General features: G+C 41.6%; 1 protein-coding gene across 1 annotated transcript in view; it reads right to left on the bottom strand.

Moving 5' to 3' along the window:
* Positions 1–12013, bottom strand: part of PPP2R3A (protein phosphatase 2 regulatory subunit B''alpha) — a 190248-nt gene extending 178235 nt beyond the window's left edge. Inside the window, exon 1 of the mRNA XM_027845207.1 lies at positions 11907–12013. The gene's annotated coding sequence lies outside the window, so the exon portion shown is untranslated. The remainder of the gene's footprint in view (positions 1–11906) is intronic.
* Between the last annotated feature and the right edge of the window lie 468 nt (positions 12014–12481).

Raw genomic sequence — 12481 nt, 5'->3', positions numbered from 1 at the left:
AAAGGTCTCGTGAGTTACAAATATCAAGCTTCCATGCAGGAATGTAAACCGTTCAACCTTAATAAGTCTCTTATGATTTCTTTCCTGTTTACCTCTTCATGTTTCACTTGAGTCTTGTATGTGAAAGTCAAATTTTCTATTCAGCTCTGGTCTTTTCATCAAGAATGCTTGAAAGTCCCCTATTTCACTGAATGTCCACTTTTTCCCCCTGAAGGATTATACTCAGTTTTGCTGGGTAGGGGATTCTTGGGTGTAATCCTATCTCCTTTGCCCTCCAGAATATTACATTCCATGCCCACAAGTTCCTTAATGTAGAAGCTGTTAATTCTTGTGTTATCCTGGTTGTGTTTTCACAATACTTGAATTGTTCCTTTCTGGCTGCTTGCAATATTTTCTCCTTGACCTGGAAACTCCAGAATTTGGCTACAATACTCCTAGGAATTTTCTTTTGGGGATCTCTTTCAGGAGGTGATCGGTGGATTCTTTCAATTTCTATTTTGCCCTCTGGTTCTAAAATATCAGGGCAGTTTTCCTTGATAATGTCTTGAAAGATGATGTTGAGGCTCTTTTTTTGATCATGGCTTTCAGATAGTCCAATAATTTTTAAATTCTCTCTCCTGAATCTATTTTCCAGGTCAGTTGTTTTTCCAATGAGATATTTCACATTGTTTTCTATTTTTTCATTCTTTTGGATGTGTTTTACAGTGTCTTGATTTCACATAAAGTCACTAGCTTCCAATTACTCTATTCTAATTTTTAAGCAAGTATTTTCTTCAGTAAGCTTCTGGACTTCCTTTTCCATTTGGATAATTGTGCTTTTTAAGGCATTGTTCTCCTCACTGGCTTTTTGGACCTCTTTTGCCATTTGGGTTAGGCTATTTTTTAAGGTGTTATTTTCTTCAGTATTTTTTTGGGTCTCCTTTAGCAAGCTGTTGACTTGTTTTTCATGATTCTCTTGCATCACTCTTATTTCTCTTCCCAGTTTTTCCTCTACTTCCCTTACTTCTTTTTCAAAATCCTTTTGGAGCTCTTCCATGGCCTGGAACTGATTCATATTTTTCACGGAGGCTTTGGATGTATGGGCTTTGACTTTGTTGTCTTCTTCTGGTTGTATGTTTTGATCTTCTTTGTTACCAAAGAAAGATTCTTTGGTCTGACTTTTTTTGCACGTTTGTTCATGATCTCAGCCAATTACTTGAATTTTAAACTCTTTGTTAAGGCAGGGTCTGCTTCCAGTGTGGAGAATGTACTGTCCCAAGTTTCAGGGGTTTTGTGCAGGTGTTTACAGAGATACTTCTAGGGACCTGTAAGTTTTCAGTTCTTCCAAGGTGGTATGATAAGGGGCAAGGTGTTTACTACTTTCCTGAGCACCCCTATGAGTGACCACAAGCACTCTTTTCTGCCTTGGAACTGTGAGGAGAATTTCCTTTCCATTACCACTACAAGCTTCATCAAGACAGCACTCCTCCTCGCCCTAGGATCACCACCCAGAACTGTGACCCAGATCCAAGCACTGGCAAAGCAAGAGATCTCTGCAATCCTCCTCTGATCAGCCACCCGATTCCCCCACAGTCTGTGGGCCATAAGCTCCAGAGGCAGCCACTGCCCCAGGGTTGAGTTCATGCTTCTCTCTCCCACCATGGTCACAGACTTTTCCCACCGACCTTCTAAGTTGTCTTTGACGTTCGTGGGTTGAGAAGTCTGGAAACTGCCACAGCTGCCTGAAATTCAGTCCTCTGAGGCCTGCTCCAGGTTCACTGAGTCCTGTTTTGCCTGCGCGCCCACACCGAACTGTACTCCTCTCCCCACCCAGCATGATATACTTTTCCCGATCAACCATCCAGGCTATCTTGGGCTGGAAATTTGTTTCATTCTGTCTTTTTGTGGGTTCTGTTGCTTTAGAATTTGTTTAGAGCTATTTTTTACAGGTATTTGGAGCAGTTTGGGGGAAACCTCAAGCAAGTCACTGCTTTTATGCTGCCATCTTGGCTCTGCCACCTCAAGAACCTTTTTTAATATCATAAAAAGCACCTATTTAAAACCAAAAGTAAACACCATATGCAATGGGGATACACTAGAACCTTTCCCTATCTTTAATTGATATAGTTTTGAAAATGCTTGCAACAGCAATAAGACAAAAGGAAAAATTAAAGGCCTTAAAGATCGGTAAAAAGGCAGTAAAAGTATCTCTATATGCTGATAATATGGTATTCTTGGAAATAATGAAAAGAGATAAAGATAAAAGGGAAATAACACTTTTAGCACTTCCATACTATAAAGCAGCAGTCATGAAAACCTAGTATTGGTTAAAAAGCAGAGAAATAGATTAACAGAACGGACTAGAGAAGGGAGAATCAGAAATAACGGCAATAACCCAATGTTTGATAAAGTGGAAAACATAAATTACCCGGGTGGGTGGAACCTCATCTGATGAAAACTGCTGGAAATCAGTCTGGCAGAAATTAGGTTTAGACCATCATACTCTTGTTTATACATCATATTCCTTAATACATTTTAAATGAATTTGCAACCTTAATTAATAATCAGACTGTAACAAATTTAGAAGAGAAGCAAATTGTATACCTCTAACAGCTATGGGTGGAGATATATTCTTAAATAAGCGAGAGGAATAAGTATAAAAGATAAAATAGGTAACTGTTTACATGAAACTAAAAATCTTCTGCACAGTGAAAATTAATATGCTTAGGGTGAGAAGGGACATGATTGAATGGGAAAAAATCTTTTAATCAAATTTCTCTGATAATGATTTGGTATCCAAGAGATATACACAATCAATAAATATATGTAAGACTAATGTCTATTCCTCAATATATAAATGATCAAAGGATATGAACAAACAGTTCTCAAAAGAAGAATTGCAAAGTATTCACAATCACATGAAAGAATGCTCCAAATAAACTAATACAATAAATGCAAATGAGAACAACCTTAAGGTTTCAACCATAGTCCTCTATTTCATTAAAGGTTTATTCCTCCTTCCCCCCATCCCCAGAAGGATTACACTCAGTTTTACTGGGTGGGTTATTCTTAGTTATAAGCCAAAATGTTCTGCCTTCTGGAATTTCATATTCCAAACTCTCTGTTCTTTTAAGTGGTGGAAACTAAATCTTGTGCGATCCTGACTGTGGCTCTGTAATACTTGAAATCTTTCTTTCAGGCTGTTTATTGCATTTATTTCTTTACCTGAGAGTTCTGGATTTTAGCCATAATATTCTTGGGAGCTTTCATTTTAGAATTTCTTTCAGGAGGTGACCAATGGAATCTTTCAATTTTGACTCTCCCCTTAGTTTTTGGATGCCTGAGCAATTTTCTATTATGATTTCTTGAAATGACGTATAGGCTCTTTTTTTGGCTTTCAGGCAGTACAATGATTCTTAAATTATCTCTCCTTGATCTGCTTTTCAGGTCGGTTATTCTTACTCTTTTCCACATTTTCTGTACTTTCAGACTTTTGATGTTGTTTTATCATTGATGTCTCATGGAGGTATTTGTTTCCATTTGGCACATTCTAATTTTCAAGAAGTTATTTTATTCAGTAAGGTTTTGTACCTCCTTTTCCAAGCTGTTAATTCTTTTTTCATATGTATTTTTTCCCCACAGTTCTCATTTGGTTCTAAAAATCATTTTCAGGTCTTTCTGGGGAAGAAAATTGTTTCTTTAACTCTTCTACAAATTTTTGTTGGGTTTGTGTTCCAGCTGCATTTTACTTTGAGGTTTGCTTGTAGATAGATGTTTTCGAGTCATTCTCTCCTGTGCTTTTGTCTTGAGTTTCCCTGATACTACCGTAGCTCTTTATCATTAGCTTTTTTTTTTTTTGTTTGCCCCCTTTTACAGCTTACTTTTTGACTTGGGACTATTTTAGTGTTTTAATCTGTACACTTCTAGGAAAGAGGGATATCTGGCTTAAGCTTTTCTTCTTTTTCATTTTTCTGCTGCTTTGACAACTGAGTTTGGGAACCTGCAAGTTTTTAGTGCTTCCAAAGTGGTATGATCCAGGGAGAGGTCTGTTCACTGTCTTCTTGGTCTGACCTCTGCAAGTTCCTGTTTCAGATTTGGGTTTGCTGGCTTGTGAGTGGTCAAGAATTTCAACAGAGTGCTGCTGGACCCTGTCACTGTTGACCTGCTGGGAGTTTCTGCAGGTTCAAAGTGATTGAACTGCTGGCTCCACATTGGTCTGGGACTCTTGCCTTCGTTATTCCACTACAGGATTATGTGTTGGACTACTGGCTAGAACCGAGTCACTGCTCTGCTCCTGGGATTAGAGCCACACAGCTTTGCTTCTGGAACTTGTTCTTTGTTCAGTACACAGCTAAGGCCCATGCTGATTCAAGATCATTCCTCTCATCGCTGGATCTGTGACCTGCAACTGGGTAGTGGGCAACAGAGCTGCTTGAGAGCACTTGCTCCTATACTCAGCATTTGTTTAGGGATCCCTGGGATCTCTTTCTGCCCCTTGATGCCCTGTCTCTTCCCTCTTTTAGTCCCTGGATGCTGGAAGGCTCCCCAGGATACTGTGCACATGCTCCTTGCTTGACCCCATCCCCAGTGTCCAAAGACCTCTCTATTTCCCTAAGCTGCTCTGGGCTGGAAAAATGACTTACTTTTTCTTGGCTTTCTTGATTAAAATTTGAACTGGTGCATTTTCATGACCTCAACATGGAGAAGGGATAGTGGAAAGATAGGCTCAACTGTTCCTCTCACTCCACTATCTTTGGTAGATCTCCCTTTTTAAAAAGCTAATTCAAGTTATGGTTAAATGGTACTGGTATTCTAATCAAGGACATATCATTGATACTGAGGAGATATTAGCTGGCCCTGGTGATTGATACTGGGGAATATATACCAGAGTGGGAACTTTAGCCGACAGCATTAAAAAGATACCCCAACCCCTCAGAGGCACCCCTAGAACTCTGAGGGGGGAAGTAGCCAGCCCTCTGGAGACACTGACTCATAAGTGTGAGTGAGATTTGAGAGAAGAGCCCCAGGAGTCTTACTTCAATTACCCAGAAGAAAACAATTAATTTCAACTCACTAAGGTTGTTTAACTTTAAACAGGTAAAGTTTAGCTTGTATTATTACCTAATGTTAAAATTAATCTATAGACAAGATTTAAAGAACATTAATGAATGTATATTTGGTAGCACTATTTTTGCTCCTTGATTTGTTTTTCCTTCAAGAGTTCAAAGAGAACCTCTTATTCCTCATTGAAAGTACCCTATAAATTTACTTACCAACACCCTTCCCAACCAAGTTTTAGGGCTTGTTCATAGTTCTCTAGCTTACCTCCTAGAATCCATGGCTTTCTTTAAGAATAAGCTTATAAGCTACCTTCTGCAGTCCCCCCAGATACTAGTGCCTTTCTTTTTATGGTAACCTTCCTTCTATTCTGGAAATATTTTGTATCCTTTCCCTTCTAAGATAACCCTTCTTCTACTCTCTATCTCCTATGTAGATAATTGTCTTTACCATTAGAATGTAGGTTTCTTTTTTTGGGGGGGGGTTTAGGCAATTGGGGTTATGTGACTTGGCCAGGGTCACACAGCTAGTAAGTGTCAAGTGTTTGATCTGAGGCCAGATTTGAACTCAGGTCCTCCTGACTTCAGGGCCGACGCTCTATCCACTGCGCCACCTAGCTGTCCCCAGAATGTAGGTTTCTTAAGGGCAGGGACTGTTTTTACCTTTTTTTTTTTTTTTTTGGTATTCCTAGCTCTTAGCATAGTGCTTGGCACACAGGTAGCACTTAAGTTTTTGTTGAATGAGTAATAAAATTGTCCAAGGCACCAGCCAAGTATGGCATAGACCGAGGATGTCTATCCACAAGAGATGTACCATCAATATCAGTTGTATATGACAAAAGTATAGGTCTTTGGGGGGGATGTGGGGTAGAGTCTTTGATTCTTAAGGTTAGTCATATAGGTCCCTTCAACAGTGGTACTGATGACTTCCTCATCCCTCTCCTCCAGATTTTTCTGGTTACATAGAACAATAGTACCTGTTTGGTACATACCAATGGCAGAAATTAAAGTATTATCAGTGTTTCTTTTCTTCTGGGGTCAACAAGGACTAGATGGATTACACTTGTGTGGCATCTACTCTCCCTGAAGTTGCTAGGCAAATAGTTGCATCTAGACCCCAGGGAGCAACATAGTTGAATCCTTGCTGGGAAGCTCCTATTCAAAAGTTGACAAGGATATGATTCTTTCTCTAACAAATTCCCATAAGTTGTTCAACAGGTGACTGATGATAATTCACATATGTACAGTACTTTAAAGTTTACAAAAAGTTTTTCTTTAACAGAACTGATGTTGCCTACTGAGTAAAACTATCTTTTATTCAACCAGTCTCCCCTAAGCAGATCCAAATACTATGAGGAAATCTTTGGGTCTCAGTTGGAGGTATAATTAGTTTTTCATGACAAAACTAGGCAAGAATTCTAGGACCTCATGAAATTTCTCCAGAAGACTAATTAGGAGTTTATTTGCAAGAGGGGAGGGGAGAGGAGAGGATCCTCTTGGGAACTATTCAGTCTAATGGAGTTGCATTCATAGTCAGTTGTAGTTCAGATAGTAATGTATTTGTTCACTCAACAACAAATATTTATTAAGTGGCTTCCATATGCAAAGCACTTAGGTCCTAGGGATCCAAAAACAAAAGCCAAAACAGTCCTTGACCTCAAAGAGTTTGTAATCTTGATTACCATTTTCCTTTATCCATGGTGTTGTACCTATAAGACAGCCTCGTCCTACAATAGGCAATGCCTATACCTTCATCGTGGCATCCTCCTTCTAAAAGTAACTGAGAATGCTGATATCTAGTGATGGGTTCTTGGGTAACATCATTGCTGGCTATAGGCTATGTTGATATTTATCGATCAGGTGATCGCAGAGTCAGTGATCCAAATCTTAGCTGTGATTGAGTTGAGGCAATTACAAAACCAAGAGAGTTGGAACTCAAGGTCATGATCTGAACAGTTTTAGGGACTATCTAAGGCAAGGTTAGGAACGTGAATTAGTTAAAATAGAAGAATTCATGAAACAAGAACCTTTCACAAATGAAAAGTCTTCCAGCACAATGCCTGAGAGCTTCTTTATTCTTTATGTTGAGATAGCCTAGGACTACATGTACAGCTGTGCTTTATCTGGTCAACTCACTTGAACACAAAGGAAGATGACTGATATCTGACTGAGAATTCTGAATTCATTCAACAAGTGTTTGTTATATGACTGCTATGTATAAGGTACTGTGCTAAGGGCCAGGGATACAAATGCACAAATGAAACCAGTTACTGGTTTCAATATCAGAACAATTCATCTTGGATATATAGATCACCCTCAAAGTTTACAAAAGACAATCTGTTTCCTTGTGAAGATTGATGAAAGAGCAGGTTTGATTATAGCTAGTGACTAGAAGTACCCTGGGCAAGGTTTGAAAAGTTTGTCTCTCTTCTCCCCCCACCCTAGTGAATGTATGTATTTATTTACACCTCTAAAAAGAATATTTTCAACTTAGAGGTGTAGCAGTAGCATAACAACATTAATCATTTTGATAAATACAATTGTAAATTTAAGTGATTACAATATAACTTTTCATGCAATATAAATTAATGATATCATCATAATTAATGTACTTTGCAGTATTGTGCCCAATGCTTAGGTGGTCTAAACTACTTAATATGCTCTGGTGTCTATAGTTCTTTATTCTCCTCACTTGCAAAATACATCGCAAAAATTACATTTACAGAAGTGAATGCCCAAAGCAAGCAGGAGGTTACAGGGGTTATGAGGGTGTAAACTGGCTCTGGGGTGGGAGGGGACATGAAGAGGCAATCAACCAGCCATTTATTTCACAGAAGGTGAAGCTCAAAAAAGTTAAGTAACTTGCTTACGGTCACACAGCTAATTAGTGGCAGAGACGGAATTTAGCATCCAGATCTCCTGACTCTCAATCTAGTATGCTTTCCTCTACTCAATGATTTTTAATATATCCTGCCAGGAAAATAACAATAGCATCAATGTATTTTCAGCTTAATAAAGGCCAGCACATAGCTATTGGATCAGTTATATACAGAACTGACAGTAGGTGACAGATCTTGGTGGAACAGATATACTCATTACACAGACTAAAAACAGTAGCACACTGTGGTTTCAACACTAAGAGTTTGAAGGAGGATTGATTCAATCACCTTATATCATTGGCTAAGGTCCTAGGGCTCTTCATTTAAAAAAAAAGAAATAAAAAAAGAATTTTTTGCCTTTGGGATATGAGACCCAGATTCTAGTCTTAGCTCTGACACTTTACTAACTTGGAAAAAAAAAATCACTTAGCCTCTGTAACTCAATTTACCCATATATAAAATGAGAGAGTTAGATGCAATAATTTCTGTGGTCCCTTTCAATGTTAAGATTCTATGGTTGTAACACTATTCTATTCATTATACTACCTCAAGTGTTATAGATTACACAAACCATTGTAAATATAAAATTACATCTCTGGGAAATGGAGAACATGTACTTTAGTCTGTATCTTGGAGGATAATGAATGAAATATAGTATTAATCTATTGACTTTAAATACAGAATTGTCATAATGAAAGGCAGGAGATATATAAAATAATATGTGATTTGGAATTGGGGCTACTTTAAGCTCAGAAAGGAGTCTGAGGTTCTAAGAGGGGAAGGTGAAGAGAAAGAGCATTCCAGGCATGAGAGAAAGCCTGTACAAAGGCCTGGGGGGAAGGAAATGGAATGTTAGTTACATCATGTCACATACCAGAAGCAGCAAGTAGGCTAGTTTGGCTGGAGCACAGAGTATGTGGGGGTGGGAGGAGTAATGTGTAACAAGCCTGAAAAAATAGCCAGATTGTGAAGGGCTTTAAATACTAAACAGAAGAATTTCAATGTTATTCGGAAGACAATGGGAGGTGCAAGGAGGTGCAGGAGGCACCACAGTTTGGAAAGGTAGAGGGTGAAGTTTCTTGAGTAGAACTATTTGGTCAAACCTGTGCTTTAGAATAATCAGTTTGGCAACTCTGGGGGATGGACTGGAGAAGGGGATGACTGGATATAGAGAAAAAATCAGGACTAGTGTTATAGTCCTGAGGACAGTGGTAAGGGCCTGAACTAAGAAGGCTATGGTATGAATAGAGTTATTGATGAGAAAATTATTGAGGAAGTGGTAACTGATTGGATATAAGACATGAGAATAGAATTGAGAATGACCCCTATCTGTGAACCTGGGCCAATGCAAGAATGCTGGTCCCTTTGATTTGAATGACAAATGAAACAATTCTTTGGCCTCCACTTATGTTACTGATCACATCTTTTCTCCTCAAAGACTTCAGAGGGACCTATAGGTGAGCTCGGTCCTTTACTGTATACCATTGCACCACCCAAAGACCGTTAAAGGTTTCAAGAGTAACAAGATATAACCAAGTGTTCATCCTGATTTTCTCCCCCTTGACAGTGTGTCCCTGAAAAGTTGGCTATGGAAGTATCAGATATTACAGTGGACTTCTGGAGCCAAACAGATCCTTGTCCTACTTTAACTATATATACAAGTTCACAAATGTCCTGATCCTAGAAGTATCTGGGATCCTGAAATACCCTTTAACCACTGAAGCGAATGTGTCAAAACTAGCCATGGACGTGATTTTGTAGCAGGCAAATTTTGAGCTGGAGTACTGTGCTCAAGTACTTATTTATCCCATAAACGGACCCCCTAGAAGGAGTAATTCCATAAGCTTTTATACAAGGAAGGCCCCTTTAAGGCCAAGGAAGCTGAGCAGATAGCCTAAACCTGAGGGAAAGAAGCACTCAGTTTACTGTTACAGCAGCTCCTACAAGTTCAACCCACAAATATAATCCTTTGATTTCAACCAGCTTGAAGTGCAATCTACTGAAAGGCTGGAAACTTTTCCTGATTTCCCAAATTGTTATTGTCCCCTCCCTTCATAAATTGTTTTGTATCTATGTTGTACATATTTACAAGTACTTTTTGTTTGCTTACAGAATGTAAGCCCATTGGGGCGGTCTATTTTTTATTTGCACCCCCTAGTGCCTAGCACAAAGGTAGGCACTTAAATGACTTTAAAATTACTTATCGTATATTTTGTACTTACCCACACGTATATATTGTTGCCTCTTACAGAATGTGAGCTTGCTCAAAGTAAAGATTGTTTTATTTTCATTTTTTATATACAGGACTTAAAATATGGTAGGCATTTGACTGCCAGATCCCTAACCACAGTACTTAAGACTTTAAAACTTAACTTGTTTAAGATGTTTGGGATCATCACCAAGGGACAACAATCTTGGTCACTGTCCCAATGGGATGGTGCTAGTAGTACAGTTTGTGTTTCAAAATTTTTTAAGTAGGCCCTAATATCTGAAGGTGTCATCATAAAAGACTTACTTTCCCTTCCACATATATCCCCTTCCATAATATTTCCCTCTGAAACTGAAAAAAAACCCCAAAAACTCAAAGTTCAATAGACCACGGATCTAACTAAGTACAACAATTTTTAGGCTCATAATAGTGCGTTTCAAGGAAATAGGACCTGAGAGTAATGAACAAGGAGCTATAGTTCTAAGTGTTTGTTATAGTCATCAATGACAGAACTTGTAGGGGCACTTTACCAAATTGAGGTGATCAGTACAGTTGATCTTTTACAATTATGTATTTTGAGTTTCAAAACTAATTATAATCTTAAGAAACACCAATTTCCAAGACACCTTAATTTTATTTTCTATTAATTGGAGAATCTAATCACTAACAATTTCCTTTCCTTTTACAACCACTTCCTTCTGAAGAACTAGAATGTTACAGTACTTAGAACTACAGAAAAAGCAGACTGAATTTAGATTGAACACTAAGACAAAGCTCCAGACCAGCTGGTTTACATTGAGTGTTCTCCAACCTGCATGTGGCATTTCCATAAAGTCTGAGGTATGAGTAAAGCACATTAAACCACTGTTTAGTATCCCACCAAAGCCACAGCCTGCATAAAGCTGGTGCTATCCCCCTTTTCACAACGAGTTTCTTCCACAGCATTTCCATCTCCATCCAACACAAGAACAATTTTCCAGAGTGTCATGAACCAGGGCCAGAAGCTATCATGGAAACCGCCGAAAACAGGATTACCGTTTAACTTTGTTTCAGGGAGTCATCCTCTGAATTGCCAGGGGGTCAAAACACGTTCTCATGAAATGAAGTTTGTGACACATCCTTCTTTGGCCAAGCAAAGTGGGAGGGGGGAGGAGAAATAATTCTCTGAGAACTCAATTCTTCCAACTCGCTGGCATTGGCTTCCCTGCCAGACTTTTCTGATGAGCAAATTCCCTAGGATGGCACGGAACTGCAATAGGCAAAGTGGGGTGGGGGACTCCCCATGCTTTCCCGTTGCTTCGCCTGTTCCCAGCAAAAGATAGCTCTTTGGCCTTTTAAATTTTTAAAAATATTTTATGTAAATAAATTTTAATTTGATTTCCAGAGCGCAGCACAGCGCCAGGCACACAGGAGGGTTAGTTTGACAATGTTTACTGCCTGGTTGCCTGGAAGTCTTTCCACCCCCACCCCACCCCCCACCTGGGCAGGCTCCGCGACGCCCGCCCCGCTCCTTCGTTGTGCCCCAGGAGTCACTTTTCCCAGCGGGGGGCCGGGGGAGGGGGTGGGGGACTCGCGAGCCCTTGACCCTCCCCTCCCAGACCTTGACATTGACCGCGCTGTGGGGGGTGGTGCAGTCGTCCCGCGCTCCTGCCCGTGCTTCCCCCCTCCTCGGGGGGCTGCTGGGCGGGCCCCGCCTGCCTCCCCGGCCTCGGCCCCCGGAGAGCCCGAGCCGGGACCTCGGCCCCGGGGCCGGCCGCGTGCGGAGGGCGCCCCCGTCCGTACCTTGGTGGCTCCGGCTGCGGCTCCTCCTCCTCGTCCGCTCCAAGCCCGGGGAGAAACCCGAGCCCGCTGCTCTCTCTCGCCGCAGCGCCCGCGGGCTACTACTCCCGCTCGCCTCCGGGAGCGCTTGGAGTCCAGGGGGGCGTGTGGGTGTGTGGGCGTGCGCGTGCGTGCGTGTGTGAGTGCGATTTGTGTGAGGACACGCCAGCCCACAGTCGCCGTCGCACCGCCGCCCGCCGTCGCCTCCCGAGCTTCGGCTCTGCTCTCCGGCCCGCCCCGCCCTCGCCTCGCCCCAGCCCGGGCCCCGGCCTCGCCTCGGCTGGGCCCGCAGAGGAGCCTCCGGAGCCGAGAAAGGGGGCGGGGCAGGGCGGGGCTCCGGGGAGGCGGCTGGGGGAACCTCGAGAGCCGACGGGCCGCAGCCGCAACGGCCGCACGCCCGCGAGCCCGGCGGGTCTTGGGCAGAGGAGTGGGGGCTTAGAGGGGATGAGGAGAGGGGAGGAGGAAGAGGGGCGCACGCGCGCTCCTGCCGCAGCCTCGGCTCTCTCCGGGCCGCCACCCTCCTCGAGCCCCCCTGCAGT

This window comes from Vombatus ursinus, unplaced genomic scaffold, assembly GCF_900497805.2.
Source record: "Vombatus ursinus unplaced genomic scaffold, bare-nosed wombat genome assembly UNPS02014959.1, whole genome shotgun sequence".
In the NCBI taxonomy this organism is placed as follows: Eukaryota; Metazoa; Chordata; class Mammalia; order Diprotodontia; family Vombatidae; genus Vombatus; species Vombatus ursinus.
This window is presented reverse-complemented; position numbering and strand designations above follow the sequence as displayed.